This window comes from Filicampus tigris, chromosome 2, assembly GCF_054856515.1.
Source record: "Filicampus tigris isolate MCC_2025a chromosome 2, RoL_Ftig_1.0, whole genome shotgun sequence".
Lineage (NCBI taxonomy): Eukaryota > Metazoa > Chordata > Actinopteri > Syngnathiformes > Syngnathidae > Filicampus > Filicampus tigris.
Window position 1 is genome coordinate 25,239,987 of NC_141218.1, and position 16,015 is coordinate 25,256,001.

The window sequence follows — 16,015 nt, forward strand, 5'->3', positions numbered from 1 at the left end:
AAGAAAGCAAAGGGTAGAAAAGCAAAGTCCGCAGTAATATCAGGAATCTCTTCTTGAAAACACTTTATCAACCCCATTAACTTTTTCATGCATCACATAACATTAGCTACAGTGACTAAGTAATGAGAGAAAATTATACCAAGATGCACTCAAGTGAAAGCGGATGAAATAGGTCTTGCTTCACTGTTAAGTCAGTGCTCAGATTGTATCATATTTCATTGATGCACACTTTACACTTTTTGATTATGCACTAGTATTTTCCAAATTTTAATATTGCATGCACATAATTGCTAAGTGATAAAACACACATAGCCTTTATTAAGTACTAACTTTATGCCACAGTCCAAGTGAAAAAGTTAGAACTTAATTGCTGTATTTACCTGACCTGGTGTTTATAGCTGTCGCTACAAATTCTGCCTAATGACGTTGCGTCACTTGCGTCACCCACTTGGGACAAGTTGATGTGTTTTTGGAGAAGTGAACTTCTTGAATCCTCTCCATAGCAAAAGCACAGCACAGCACTCTCTATTATTCTTCTCCCGCTCCAGCTATCTGTGGTCACAGCTCAGCCTGAATGTGCCTGTCAGCACTGACACTCACACACATTGAAAGTTCTTGCTGGTTACAGACAAATTCACCCTCAAGTCTGATCGCGGCTTGGCTTCAAATGGGCCCACCCAGTGGCTTTCAGCAACTCGACCAGTCACACTTAATCCCCCCTTGCGTGCAACATTTTTATATGTGTGTGTGTGTGCGTGTGTGCTTGACAGAGGTGGGGGAAGACTGCACGACACCTGCAAAGTGAGAAATGGAAAGTGTGAGCTTCACCGTATGTTTGTGTGGATGTGAGGCAGGACTGAGGTGCTTGGAGATTACTTTAAAGGCCTAGATAGACCAATCCGACGATGGCCAACTATGACAGACGCTTACCCCGTGGCGACGGGCCGGCCGTCGGCACGTCATGCTGGAAAAATACACAACGACAGACAACGACGCTGACCGTTAATGTACCTTCTGCAAATACATAAGGTGTAATACCCTTCCATACCTATTTCTCATGGTTAGAAAAAGCCAACCGGAAAGCTATTGGCTAGGGGCGGATTATAAAAATGTAAACAATGCATTCAGCTATATTCTTTGCTCATGATGAACTCCCACGCGAAGTAAACCATCACGTTCTTGACACGGTATCATGAAATACTTACATTGTCAACCCTCGCTCTTATACTTGTGAGAAGATTAAGGCAGAAAAGGCGTGCTCACTGTTTATCCACATTTGTCACTTCCCATTTGTGCTCTGAGCGCTGATTTGCTAGCTAACAGCCAATCAGAGTGACCAAATGTCACGAATCACAACGCTGAAACGCGCACCAGACGGGCTACGATGCCGGATTGGTGTATCTAGGCCTATAGAGAGAGGTTGGAGTCAAGTAAAAAATACAGCAATGAAGCAGTATCCCATCATTTTTATTCTGGCTCATAGAGGGGGTGGTCACATAAGCATTCGGGCTGCCACACTGTGAAGCGATTCCGGCTATATTTGGACACAGTGCATTTTACTAAGCGGCCCTTCACAAACATGGGCAATTAGATTGGAACTTGTAGATGGCAGACTTCTCCCACGGCAAGACAATCACAATTTGGATCAGCATCATAGTGTAAGCCTAAATGGATTTTTTTTATCAACCCCCCCCCCGCCTTAATGAAAATGTCCGATAATCAGTAATGTAAACTTGGATCCACACTTGTCATACTCATACCAAAATGTGCGTCTTAGCTCATGCACCCTGCCACAAAAAAAAAAAAGATTTTGCATAATCCTTGTAATAAGCAACCAGCAATAAATACCTGACCTAAAATTGTAAACAAGACAGACTGTCTGAATATACTAAGCACCTGAACAAATCTGCAATGCAAGGACGCAGCCAAGCTGCACGTTTGGAGAAGGGGCGCCCTCTACAATCTGCTTCAAACCTGTTCCACCACATTAATCGGAATTTGTAAGTGTCAAAATGTGATATTTTCAAAGCTGCAATAACTGGACTTCTTGTGCTTGGTGGCAGTCGGAGCAAAGCTGAGCGCAGCAAAGCTCTGGGTGCTAAATTGAGGGATAATACATTATTAAGCCAGCCATATGGATGAATATTTTACATGGTTCTCCTCTGCGGACACGTAGTGCGGCTCCGGGATAGCGGCTAGCCACAATCTTTGTTTTAAATCCAATGTATTGGAAAATATGACAGTGTAGCATATCGGCATCATATATGTAACATACATGCGTCGCCTCAAACACCAAAAGATTTGATCTCTCTGGTGGAGAAGTTGCGCAAAGGGACATCAGCTGTGGACGAGAGCATGCAGGGAAGAGTGTGTGGCACTATTGGGTAAGACAGCGGCAGACGTTGGCGAATTAGGGTCTCTTGTGCCGCTGTGAGCAGAACTGTACGTGCCAGAGGCCGCTCGACCGTGGATAAGTCGAGGAGACTCTCCTCTAAATAATTCATTCCGAGGGGGGGCCTTCTGAATGCACTCACACACACACACGCACACACACACACACACACACACACACACACACAGACACAGGCAGACACACAAGTGCAGAAAGACCGGATGCATATTTATAGATGAATGCAGGAACATTGTCGAAGAAATTAAGAGTATTTTGGTATTATAACACCAATTGCTTCTGGCACTTTCTTGGGTTTCAGACTCAAAGTTCACGTACAACTCAAATGATCATCGTTACAAATGCAGCGAGTCATCTGCCATTATGTTTTATTAGTAGGACATTATATTGTTTCAATTAACAATACTTTGTTACCCTAATAACACAGTCACACTAATATCAGATATAGGCTACCGTTTCTATCCGGCTCCAAAAGTTGTAATTGATAAAGATTCATATGCAGTATTTTGTATTTCATGCAAATACAAATATAAACTTCATAAAGTCAAAGTCCAACTAAACATTTTTTTCCAGAATATGTTCTATGCAGGCCCACTAGTTGATACACGGCATTCTGATTAATATTGTGTTTGTGAAGTATGATTTAAGCAGCCAAATGCACCCATTTTTAGCCATCTCAGGGGGCAGCCATTTTGTCACTTCTGTCCACTGAAAATGACATCACAGATGCTCAGGGCTCAGACAACCAATCATGGCTCAGCTTCAGAAAACAGGTGAGCTGTGATTTGTTGTTAAATGAGCAACTGTGACAGAAGTGACAAAATGGCCGCCCCCGGAGATGGCAAAAAACGGGTGGATTAACTCTTATTCGCAATAATTAACGCAATAATTATCAGAATGCCTTGTTTCAACTATTGGGCCTGCATCGAACATATTCTTGAAAAAAATATATTCGGGTTGACTGGTTGAGTTTGTGGTGAAAACATCCACTGTCTTCTGATACTGCTAACAGACATTCTTCACTTTTGATAAAATAATTGTTCATAGGTTATACCATATTTACTCTTATAATTATTGTAAGGTATTTTACAGGTACTCCGGTTTCCTCCCACATTCCAAAAACATGCATGGCAGGTTAATTGAACACTCTAAATTGCCCCTAGGTGTGATTGTGAGTGAGAATGATTGTTTGTCTCTGTGTGCCCTGCGATTGGTTGGCAACCGATTCAGGGTGTCCCCTGCCTACTGCCCAAAGAAAGCTGGGATAGGCTCCAGCATTCCCCGCGACCCTTGTGAGGATAAGCGGTATTGATAATGGATGGATGGATAATGACTCATGTGTTAGATTTTTCATGATTAGGCTTGTTAGCTTTATTACCTTGTGGGTTTAGCTTTAGCTTTTTCCATATCTAGGCCCAACTTGCTTAGTGTGCTTTGCTTCCACATATGTATGATAAAGGCTCCCCCCAGCCCCACACACACACACACACACAGACAATACAATAAAACAGGTTCTGAGTGTTCCAGCTGCTTTCGCTAAACTTTCCCTTAGAGCTGGAACACCTTTGTAATCAGGGACTCCTAAGAAAATAAAAGGGAGGAGGCGCAGGAGCCGGGCAGAGCGTTTTAGGAACTGTAATCGTACACTTCCCTGCACTCTCCTTGCAAGTAAAAAGACAATATTGTGTCGAGTGTCTTCTCTACTCATTGTGTGCGTTGTTTATTAATGTCTCACTCTGTCTTTTTGTCACTCTGTGTGTTTTTCAACAAACTTCCAATCCTTACATTGCTTTTTCATTTATTTAATTTTACTACCCATTTTCCCCATTTTATAGACAATTTGGTACAGTTTGCTAACACCTAAGGTGTTCTTTTAAATGGATTTTTTATCAGCAGGAGAGCAATTCAAATTTCCTGTTGTGGTAATTCTCACTTCAACCTTTTCAGCTGGAGAATTCTTGCTTCTGCATCCACACCAGTCTGCTGTTCATAATCCTACTACATTATATGAAATAAAATACCTAGTGGTATTTTAATTCCTAATCACTCTGTTCACTTCCACACTTCACACGGGGTTTCACAAACGATTTGCACAAACACACCGAATTTAAGCGCACGCAGGTCTTCGCCATCCTTTTCTTTTTCACTGTTTTTTTTTTCTCATTTAGTTCTTATTTAATCCTGTAGGTTTATTGATATTATTATAATTGTTATTTTCTTTTTTAAGATGGCCGGCAAAGTCATATCTTGTTATACAAAGGTTTAAGTGTTGTATTTTGGAAGGTCAGTGATGCTCCACAAATTTCCAATCTTTGCATGCGAGGTTTTGTTTAGGATCACTTTTATCACCGATTTTACTTTCAGCTTTCCCCATTCTTTTGACGTAGGGTCAGTTTTTGTCCTACACTGACTTTTACCTTAAAACAGGGTGACACTCAACACAGTGTGTGGCAATCCTCAAGCTTCTACCACAAGTGGCGGAGGATTCTTGCCTATTGCGTCCACACAAAGTTGTCACTTACAATCCTGTTTATATCCACTCACACAGTTTACACAGTCACACTTTTAGCAGCGTTTTATCAAGGGAATGAGTACGTACTGGGCACCGTTGCCCTAGCAGTTTTATAGACTCACTTTGTCTTGTCGTGATAGGGACAAAGGAAGGACTCAAATCCTGCTGTTGTCTGATTCACTAATCATTTGTACGCACGCGGAACCCCACGGGGAACACGAATGGCATCAATGCATGTTGGATCATCTTGGTTTTGCCAATTTGCTGCTATTTTCTGATGTTGCCAATGTTCTGCCATGGCAGTGGATCATTTAGTTGTTAACTCTTGTACAGGCATGGGATGTGCAGACACAGGTAATAACAGAGTCACTAGGGCACAAAGGTCTGTTACATTCATTGGCAAATTTTTTTCAAACAGTTGAGCATCGCCGCACCACCACCGGCTGTCCCCTCTTGGCTGCAATCATCTTTCTATTTTCAAGGGGGAGAGGTTACCATCACTTCACATCTATATGTGGCGCAACTAAAAGTGTTCTCTTCGTGTGCTTGATCAAGTGTGTGTGTGGCGCACAGTGCCCTTGTGCCAGTTCCCCCTCGTGACCCCTCAGGAAAGGCATTGAAGGACAACCCACCTTTGTTTAGATCGAATCTCACCCTCCCGTCAATGTAAGAGGGAGCCTGGATAGTCAGTGACTCTGCGCGATTGTGACTCCACAACCCCAAAACAGGTGGGGGAGTCCCAGGTCCTCACATCAGTCAAGGTTGTCAACAATAACTTGGAATGGCCTTCCCATTGCGGCCTGGACCAACACTTGGGGTTTCACAAGGTCTGATGGGAGGCTGGCCTTCTTGCAGGGGTAGAGATTCATTTGGAAGATTCCTCTGTAATTTGTAATTTTGTAATTTGTAATTTATTTATTTAAAAGGGACAGTGCATATTAATGAAGATTTACATGTAAATATGCCCGAATTAGCCAACTCCTACTTTCCATCTGCAGTCCCTAGCAGGTCAAAAGAAGTAACATTACAACAACAACACCAATAAAGAAAAGGACAGAAAGAAATCAGCATATAGAACCGACACATCAGTGACATACAAAACAAAAACAAAAAATAAATATATAATAACAATAATACTAACAAGAGGGCACATAGAAGCTTGATTTAAAATTAGTGTTCACGACTTTGGTTTCTCTTCAGCAACTTTTTTAGATTGACTTTAAAAGTGCTTAACGTGGTGCAGTCTCTTATTTGAATAGGAATCTCATTCCAGACCACAGTGCCTTTAACTGATAAAACTTGATTACTGAAAGTAGTTTGTCTATGTGGTACTGCACAGTCACCTCTAGTGAAAGCTCTGGTTCTTTTCCCACTGATGCTGGATCTTAACATAATTAATTCGCTCAAAGGTGTGGAACCAAGTCCATGCAGTCTTATATATAGAGCAGGCTAGTTTTAACTTTTTATGATCAAAACTTAAAATATTATGTTTCTGGAGGATAGGGCAGTGATGGGTGGAAAATGATTTTCTATCCAATACTTTCACAGCTTTTTTGAAGAGAGATTCTATTGGTTTTAGTGTACTTAAACTTGTTAGTGACCAGTTAGTCATGCAATATTCAATGTGAGAAAAGATCATACAATAAAGAACCATTTGAACAATCCTGTCTGGGAGCAACGATCTTATTTGTCTGAAATTATTCAGATTTAAATTTACAATCCAACATACATTTTTAACATGCTTTTTAAAAGTTCAATCAAGCGTGATACCAAGATATTTAAATTCCTGTACAAGCTGCGGCTCCTCATCTTTCAGAAATATATTTGAACTTGACAACACTTTTGAACGCTTTGAAAATACAATGCAGACAGTTTTCTTGGAATTCAGGAGAAGACATGATTTGGTAAGCCACTCATCTATAGCGATTATTGCAGACGTTAGTTCCTCAGGTACTTCTATGTCAGACTTAAATTTTGTAAAAATTACAGCATCATCTGCATAAAGCTGTGTGTCAATATCTTGGTAGATATTTGGCAAATCATTAATATATAAAGAAAAGAAAATAAGTCCAAGTATGGACCCTTGAGGAACACCAATCTCAATGTCAGTATAAGGGGATTTGATTGTTGACAGATACACAATTTGACCGAGTGGACAAGTACGATTTGATCCAAAAATAGCTTGTTCTGAGAAATTGAATTTTAGTAGCCTTGACAATAAAATATGGTGGTCAACAGTATCAAATGCCCTTTTTTAAATCAAGAAAAACTGCACCAACAAGAGGGGGGGAATCTAAGTAGTATTTATTATTATTTATTTTTCAAGAAATATATTTATTGCAGTTTCAGTCGAGTAATTTGAACAAAAACCAAACTGCATGGCATGAAGCGGAGTTCCACCTGTATTGAGATGATTTACCAATTGTTTAGCAATCCATTTCTCAATAATTGTCTAAACGACGAGTAATTCTGGCAATTTTCCATGGCGTGGGAACAACAGAGTTTTTAATTGATAAATTGATCATATAACCCATATGATCAATTTATCAATTAAAAACTCTGTTGTTCCCACGCCATATAGGGCATATTAGGGAATTGTCTATCAGAGACAAGACCTGTTTTAAGGGATTTTTTCAATAATTGGTCCCTAGTTTTCATTAAAGTTCTGCATTGATTATTGAGCTGTGGTAAATCACCTTAACTGTCTTTTTTTGTTTGTTTGTTTGTCTTCGTAAATAGAGCCATCACATTTTTCATTTTCGAGTAGAAATTAATACTGGTTGTTGAAATATCGGCATTTGATTAGACATTTTCACATCCTTGTCGTAAAGCGTTTCCCTCGTATAGTTAGTTAAATCAATGTCTTCCATTTGCCCAGGACCTAATGAGTTATTTATAATGGGTAACATAAATAGTCTTCCATACAGAATTTCAAACGGACGGTCTTTTGTTTTTTCTCTTATTTATTTATTTTCTTCTTACAGTGCAGCTCGTTCTTTTCACCAGTCATGCACTTTAACTGGATAACCAAAATGTTGTCCTGCTATTCAACAATATTTAAAAATTGACTTTCATTATCACTCCAAATCATTTGTGGTATCCTGGAATGATATATTTACACAATGCCTTTGCCACAGTAATAGCACAATTTCAACCCATTTTGAAAAAAATAATTAGCAGTAGGCAATATTAGTATTGTCCTATCTTGTTCAGTCGAATAATAAAATCCCACCTAAAGGATACTGTGCTTGTATGTGTGACTTGCATGAAACACACTAAGTAGACTTTCCTAATGAATTATGGTTTATACAAGTCACATGCTCGACATCGATATGCAGCAAAGTGATGTTCCACAATCCATACCAAACTTCCCCCCTGAAGAGACGTGACAAGGCCGACGACTCTTAATTGCTCCCCACGTAAACAAGCCTTATGGAAGGATGGGGGCACCTTCTTCACTACATATCATTCGACATTTCCTATTACCCCGTTATTTTCCCAAAAGGTTCACTCACTATTTTGCATGTTTGCCAGTAATGTGTCGTCGAGTGGAAATCTGCTAATTTAATTTTTTGTTCACATGGGAGAAATTTACAGAATCTTACATGTAACTGAAAAGGAAAGGGTGAAAAGTGTCTCAAATGATGTTTGCACAGTGGATATAAAAGGTCTACACAATACTGCTCAAATGCAACATATGTTCACCATTAACGTGACTTATAACCCGTATAACTCAACAGATTTTTTGGGGAAAATCTTTTTGAGAATCGAAGTAAAAATAAAGAACTGGAATAATGTGTTTGCACAAGTGTACACACTCTTTTAAGTGGGATGTGACTGTTCAGAATGAACCAGTCACGTTCAAACCAATGTTAAATGTGAGTCAGCACACAACTGTGACTTGATTAACCCTGAATAAATTTCAGATGTTCTAGTGGGCTTTTCCCGACTTAATTTTTTTTTTTCTGCTTTCTCGCAGAAGTCTGAAGGTTTTGTGCTAAAGCTGGCTGCTATTTTGAACTGTTTATGATTCCTTTCACTTCGACAAAGGCCCCACTTCCAGCTGCAAAAAAGAACAGCCCCTGTTCATGATGCCGTGCTTCAATTTAGGTGTGACATTCTTTTGGTGATGCACAGTGTTGTGATTCCGCCAAACATAGCTTTTGGATTTATGGCCAAAACAGTCAACCTTGGTTTCACTGGCCCATAACAAAATCTCCCAAACGCATGTGGGAAAATGTGTCCAGTAGCAGATCCCGCACTACTAGGCTAAAAGCAATTGAGCCACGTTGCTTGCTTGTGAAGGAAATTCATCCTCTGGTGCAAGAAACACGACTCAAGAGACAATTGAGGCTGGAAGCTTTGTGAGAAGCCTCCAGTGCTAACTTAACAGTTATACAGGCCTCTGAATTACATTTCAAAGGAATGAGCAAACGTTAGCTCAAAACAAGGACAAGAATTGCTATCTGAAAATTGAAAAAGAATGCAAAGGAGAAGAAATATGTAATGGTTTCATCACTGCCAGCATCCGACACAATACCAACTGTCAAGCAGAAACAAAAGGCTACTTGAGTACAAACTGCATGTGGAAACGAGACATCAGAGGATAAGGGAAGAAATTGTACACTCACTTGGATGCATATGCATTTACAGTCTTTTTTACCACAATTGTTCCATGCTTTGCCTGTGGAAGATGGGAGTATGCAACTGACAAGCCAGTGGACAAACCATTCACACTAGTGATGGTAATAAATTTTGTTCAGGATCCAAGTTTACTGTGGCATGCAACTTGGCTACATTACTCTTTAGGCCAAAGATGTCAGCAAATATCAGTTATCACCCACGAAACAGAGTAGACCAGAACAGTATTGTATTGTCATTTTTATTTTAATAAAAGTCATTAGATCTAAATTGAATGTAAAAACACAACTAACCTAACTCCATTTTTGTCATTATGCAGCAGGCTTTGAAATAATCTGGGGGATTCATTTCTTGGTCATTTATATAGCAATGATTACTTTTTTGGGATACTTGGCTTTACAAAAAGTGTGCTTTTCCTCAAATTTTGGCATTTTATAAAAGTATTGGGATTTCCATTGATCTCTTGATTGAGTGAGGAATGTGGTTCTAGACCTGCTCCATGTGTCACGTGTCCAGAGACAACTCTGGTGTGATTTGGGCCAATATCAACAAAATGCAAATTAATTGAATTGAATAAAATGGAATGTTGGGCTTGAATCATATTTCTTGCATTTTTATCCATAACTGAGGTACTTTCAACCTCTTCAGTTTAATAGATTGGATCCCTCTCGGTATCATAGTGGTTGCCTGGATGAAAAGGAAAGAAACCTGCATTAGAAAAAAACAGTTTTGTGCAATTGTGGTCAAAGTCCACACATTCATCAAATCTTTCAATATTTCATGAAATCTGGTAACAGTCACTTATACAAGCATGCAGATGCGCTTGGACCAAAGTGAAAGCATTACTTACTTTCTGAGTCTTCCAATCATCTCTTAACCTCACTTTCTGAGATCTTTTTGTTTGAGGTGAAGCCTAATTTCATGGCCACAGCCATCTCGGAAATAAATTAACCAACCAACCAACCAACCAACCAAATAACCAACCACCCAACTAATAAATAAATAAATAAGCATGTTATTTATAATAACTTGTTATGACATTTTATTGCTGGTTATAAGTAAGTTTAGTTTCAAAAAAGATTTACCATAACTCTATAGCTGAAGGTAGGTTGTATATATGTATGTTTACTCAGCAAGTCAAAATTTCCTGTTCCATCCTGATCAATTTTCTTTAAACAAGTAAATGATATACTCCCAATTTCATTGCATCATTTCATTCTTTTTTGGGGGGGGGGGGCCCAATTTTGCATTGTGTGATTGGCAACTGGTTCAGGGTGTCATTAACCGTTTTACCAAAGTCAGTTGGGATAAGATCCAGCTACCCACAACCCTAAATAGGACATTAGTGGGATAGAAGATGAATGGATAGATTCACACTTTAATACAGACTCCACTGAGTGCTTTGTTTTAGTGGTGTCCTCGTGTATTGGGCCATTCTTCTCTTTTTTAAGCATCAATACGATTAAGCTTCCTTCAGTGCATGATGAATAATGAATGTTGATAGGTGCATTATCTTCTGCCTTCTACAGTACACCATTTCCATTAAAAGGTTCAAGATACAATGAGATATTGTCAGCCAAAAGTCAAGGTCTTCATGAGGCTGTCACTGCAGCTCTAAGCGCACGTGATGTGTTGCATATGTGACGTGACAGAAGGCGCCTCATTATCTGTCGCTCTTGTCCAGAGGCAGTTGATGGTTATACAACATCTCTTTGACTCTAAATGGGAAAGAGAGACGAATTTCGCTGTGAACATGTCAAATCCCACTGAGACACCCTACCCACACTCAGACACCCGAGGGTGCCCTGCAGTGTTGAGTAGCTAACTAACTACAGTACATGTACTGTATGTTAGATACAATGGAGAAAGACATCACAGGTCAGTGCAGTTTGTACGTTTGCACAAAATAATGAGATTAGAGATCAGTACAAGAGCCACGTACACTACATGTATATCCAATATTCAGCCTTTACATTACTACAAATAACAATATATCCCAAGAAACCCGTTTTACTCACAAATCACTTTTTGTTGGTTGTGGTTTCAATTAGAGTCCGGAGAAGTTTGTAAATAAAATGGTGCCTTAAGAAATTAGTGACCTTACTTATGATAATTTCAAGATATGTGCCACCACTCTGATGATGTTTTGCTTTGACTTTGAGATAAGAGCGCTATATTGTGGTAGCGAACTCAACTGAGCTCAGTTCACAACAAGCAGCAGTTTGGCAGATAGTGAACACACCTTCAAAGGCTTCAGAGGCTTCAAGCTGTTTAATTTCACTCTCGGTTAAAGTTTACAGGTCAAACTAAATATAAAACAAATAAAAATTCACGTTATGTATTAACCCATTAAGGCCGGGAGCACATAACCGCGTTTCAACCACTAGAACCGGGACTGCTGTTGCGTCTTTCTACTTTTAAAGCCGGGAGAGCGTATACGTCATATTTAAAAAAAAAAATCTAATTCTCGATCTCTTAGCCAATAAAATGCATCAGAATATACACGTGACGGTGTCGTAAGCCCACGGAGGATGGCTCGGAAATCTTTCAAGCCATAATGGTGGACGCAGACGATCGTGGGGCCTCTGAAGTGAAGTGAAGTGGCGGCAGTGAAAAAGACGACGCGCTTGTGGACATTGAAGCAATGGAACCAGTCGAAAATGACATATCTTTGTAGACAATGACAATATCGACGGCTTTGTAAGTGCTTCTCTTGCACTGACACTTTATTTCTACATTTTTTTTTAAACAGTACATAATGACAATAAATGCAGGCCTAGTGAAAGCCACATGTCTAAACTCTCAAATACTTTTGGAATGATGTTTCTATCTGTTAGAGGGGCTGCGATCAATTATTTTTTAAGTGTTGAATTTTTGGAAAAACTTCAGGTTTTCGAGGGTGATTCTATAGTCGCCCATAGGTTTTGGGGAGATGTTGAGCCAGGCGCTTTAGGCCTTAATATGTTAAAAGGAAACCCATAATTGCCTGTAAATCTGCTAGCTTAATGCTAACACATAATGGGAAAAGCCATAGACGAACTAAAGAATAGCATCTATTAAGTGGCGTCACACCCCTTCAAGGAATGGATATTTGAACACAAATGGTGCAACAACATATGTCAACAGACAATACAACAAAACTCAGGCATACATTCATTTTCTACTTTGAACAACTGAAGGTATTACTGTAGACTACTGAGTCACTCAGAGTTACTGAGTAAATCTTATTTTCATTTGCCTTGAAGACTATACATGCGTATACTGAATATTCTATTCTTGTGGTCATTGCAGTGTTTTTCAGCGTAATTATCTTTGTTTTATGTTTGGTTCGACATTGAACTTGTGAAGCATTTTTTTTCAAGAATTGTTAGCTATGTTTGAAACTGCAGCATGTCATGAAGTGAGTTGATTTGTGTTCAACGCTCGTATTTCAAAATTTTGCTCGCAAATCAAAGCAGAGACCCGCCCAAACAATGGCTTTGTATCTAAAAAAAAAACAACTCGGAAGTTGTGTCACTTCTATCTCAAGGCCTGCCTTTTTTGGCGTCCATTTCTTGGCTCTTTGGATCCTGCACTTTTATGCGCCTACCTATCTACCCACCTACCTATGCACGCACGCAACAACATACAGCAAACAGATATTCATGCATGATGCACAAGTACAGATGAGACACAAGAAGCACAGCTGACTCACATTTGATGACAACATGTTTGATGTGCCAGAGTTCATTCTGCCAACTGGCTTGCGGCGTATGCACGCGCACGCGCACACACACAAACACACAAGTATAGACTATGCAAACACAAAACAAAAACATGATCAAACAAATGTTTTTTATTCATTTATCATTTTTGTGCCTAACTTTGTAAACTTCTCTAATTGTATGCCACCTGAATGATTCAGAATACAGTTGAAATAAATGATTTACTGATATTGCATATTGAGTCGTTTGATTGTCTTTCATTTTGGGGATTGAGACAAACCAGGATTCATTTGATCAATTCCTTGATACATTCCTCATTCAGCACTTGATGTCCAGTATTGCTTTTCAAGAGATGTAAAATGGCCAATATGCACAATTTGAAGTGCCACTGATTAAAATTAAAGCGTTGGAATTCATTATTTTTATCATTTAGAGTGCTGATGGCATCCTCTGTCCATTAACAAATGTGAGTGTGTGTGACCAGCGATTTTATAGTTTTACAATACTCTGTACTTGAGCTGCTTTTACCAATTTTTAAACGCATTCAGCAACAAACAGATTCTACGATAATAACCTGCAGGCGTTAGGGAAACACAGCTGTTTCCTCTGCTTTATTAAATGTTTTTGCACCAAGCCAAATTATTCACAATGTACTTATGCAACAACGGAGGACATAATTAACCAGTCCACAGCAATACAAACCCAAGAAAAGTAGATGCCGTTTCCGTTGGTTTCTGTTGTCTCTCTTGCTTCTACAAAGTGTCCAGAGTTGTCATGGTTGTAACCGACAGGTTTCCAGCCCACAAGAAATTTTGTTTCCAAATGATTAGAGGGGAGGCGGATGGGACGATCTGGGAGGCAGCAGCTGCGCGCCCTCCCTGACTCCAAGTGGAGCAGAAAATCAGGATAATTTCATTGTGATAATCAGCCTCCCGTTCCCCCAACCACGGCCCATCATTGTAACCCACGATGAGGACAGAGGGGGAGATAAAGATGCAAATTAGCGAACATGAGCTTTGGCTTACATTGCGAGTACGTGCACCAAAATAGTTTGGGTCGTTTCACCTGCAGGGTTTGTAGATTTTATCTTTGTAGCCTATCTGATGCTATGTGCTGTCATTAAAAAAATGCAGCTTGTTTTTCCAAAAACAATCATGGCTTTTGAACTTTTCAACTAGCTAAAAAAAAGGACATTAACTTGGAAAGAAACATGCACTTTGCTCTATAAATAAATGAGCTTCCCCATTTAGGAGAAAATGTTTGTTCCTTAAGTTTTGATTTGTAGTTGTGCTAAAGGCTGAGGTATTGATTTATTACAATGACAATGGTAATATATAGTATGTGTTTTGTGTAGTTTACGGAGGCAGCATAGCTCAGTGGGAGAGTGGTGGTCTTCCAACTGAGAGGTTGTGGCTGAGATCCCCGGCTATCGTGACCGTGTCCAAGTATCCTTGAGCAAGGTACTGAACCCTTAGTTGCTGCGTCATCAGTAGGTAGATGAGGTTGAGTGTGAAGTGCTTTGAGTAACAAAGGTAGAAAAGCGCCATTCAAGTCACATCCCATTTACTACTTTATGTCGCTATCACTAGCTGGTGATCTACCGAAGCAGCCGTGCAATGGAATAACAAATGCGGTGCATTTCCCCAGTGGTGGATGAGTCAGAAGGGAGTTTGTTGGGCATGTCAAATGGAAATGATGTTGTTGTTTTATATTAAAAGGACATTTTGTTTGGAATATTACAATATTACCGTGTGTGGGCAGGCTGACCAATCTCAACAAATGGACCTTTGACTGATTTGAAAAATTATTTGTGGCCTTTAAAAATTGTATTTTACTTCCCATGATTGTGAAGTCTTCTTATTTCCCTTTGGTTTAATTGTTTTATCTTGCAGTGGCCTACTTTTTGGAACAGGATAAGCAGCATAGAAAATGGATGGATGCTTATTTATTATAATTCACTAACCCATCAACTGTTTATTTAACACGTCAGCTTGACATTTTCACACTCTTCCGACATGTTTCTCAGCACATACAACACTATCAAAAGTGGTGACGTCCGAGAAAACCCACTGTGACTGCGTGTGTGTGTGTGCCATCTCAATAATGGCAGTGTTACATGTATGTCTCTTTCTCATTTTTCACATCAGTCATTTCAAATGGGTAGTTTTATGCTGTAAATCTGTCATTTGGAGCTAGTGAACATTTGGCTGCACTCACTCACTTGTTCCGGTGATGTTCCCATGAGTATTCTCACACTTCAATGGAACACCCACACCCACACACATCCTGTGAAAGGTAACTGAATCATTCCAACATGTATAGAAACATCTGTTTCTCAGTGCATTTGTTTGCGGGAGTCCATCCCAAACTGTCTTATATGGCAATTGATTGAATCATGATGGGACGTTCTGCTGTGTATTAGTGTCTCGCACACTCAGGTTGTTCAGTCACTCTCTATCTACTTTATGTTGCTGTATAATGTGGTTTCACCATTTTGCTGTGCTGTTTGAATGTGTAGTGAGTATAGTATATGCCCTATAGGACTAAAAATATTGAAAATCATATACAAGTGCTTTGTAACCTCTCTGAGCCTACCATTAGTATCTGGCAGTAGCTGACCTGTAAAGCGTAATCCTTTGAAACCATGAATGTGTCATGTGTCATCTTCCACACCACCTATCCTGTACAGGGTCGCGGGGAGGTGCTGAAGCCTATCCCAGCTGACTACGGGCGAAAGGCGCACTACAC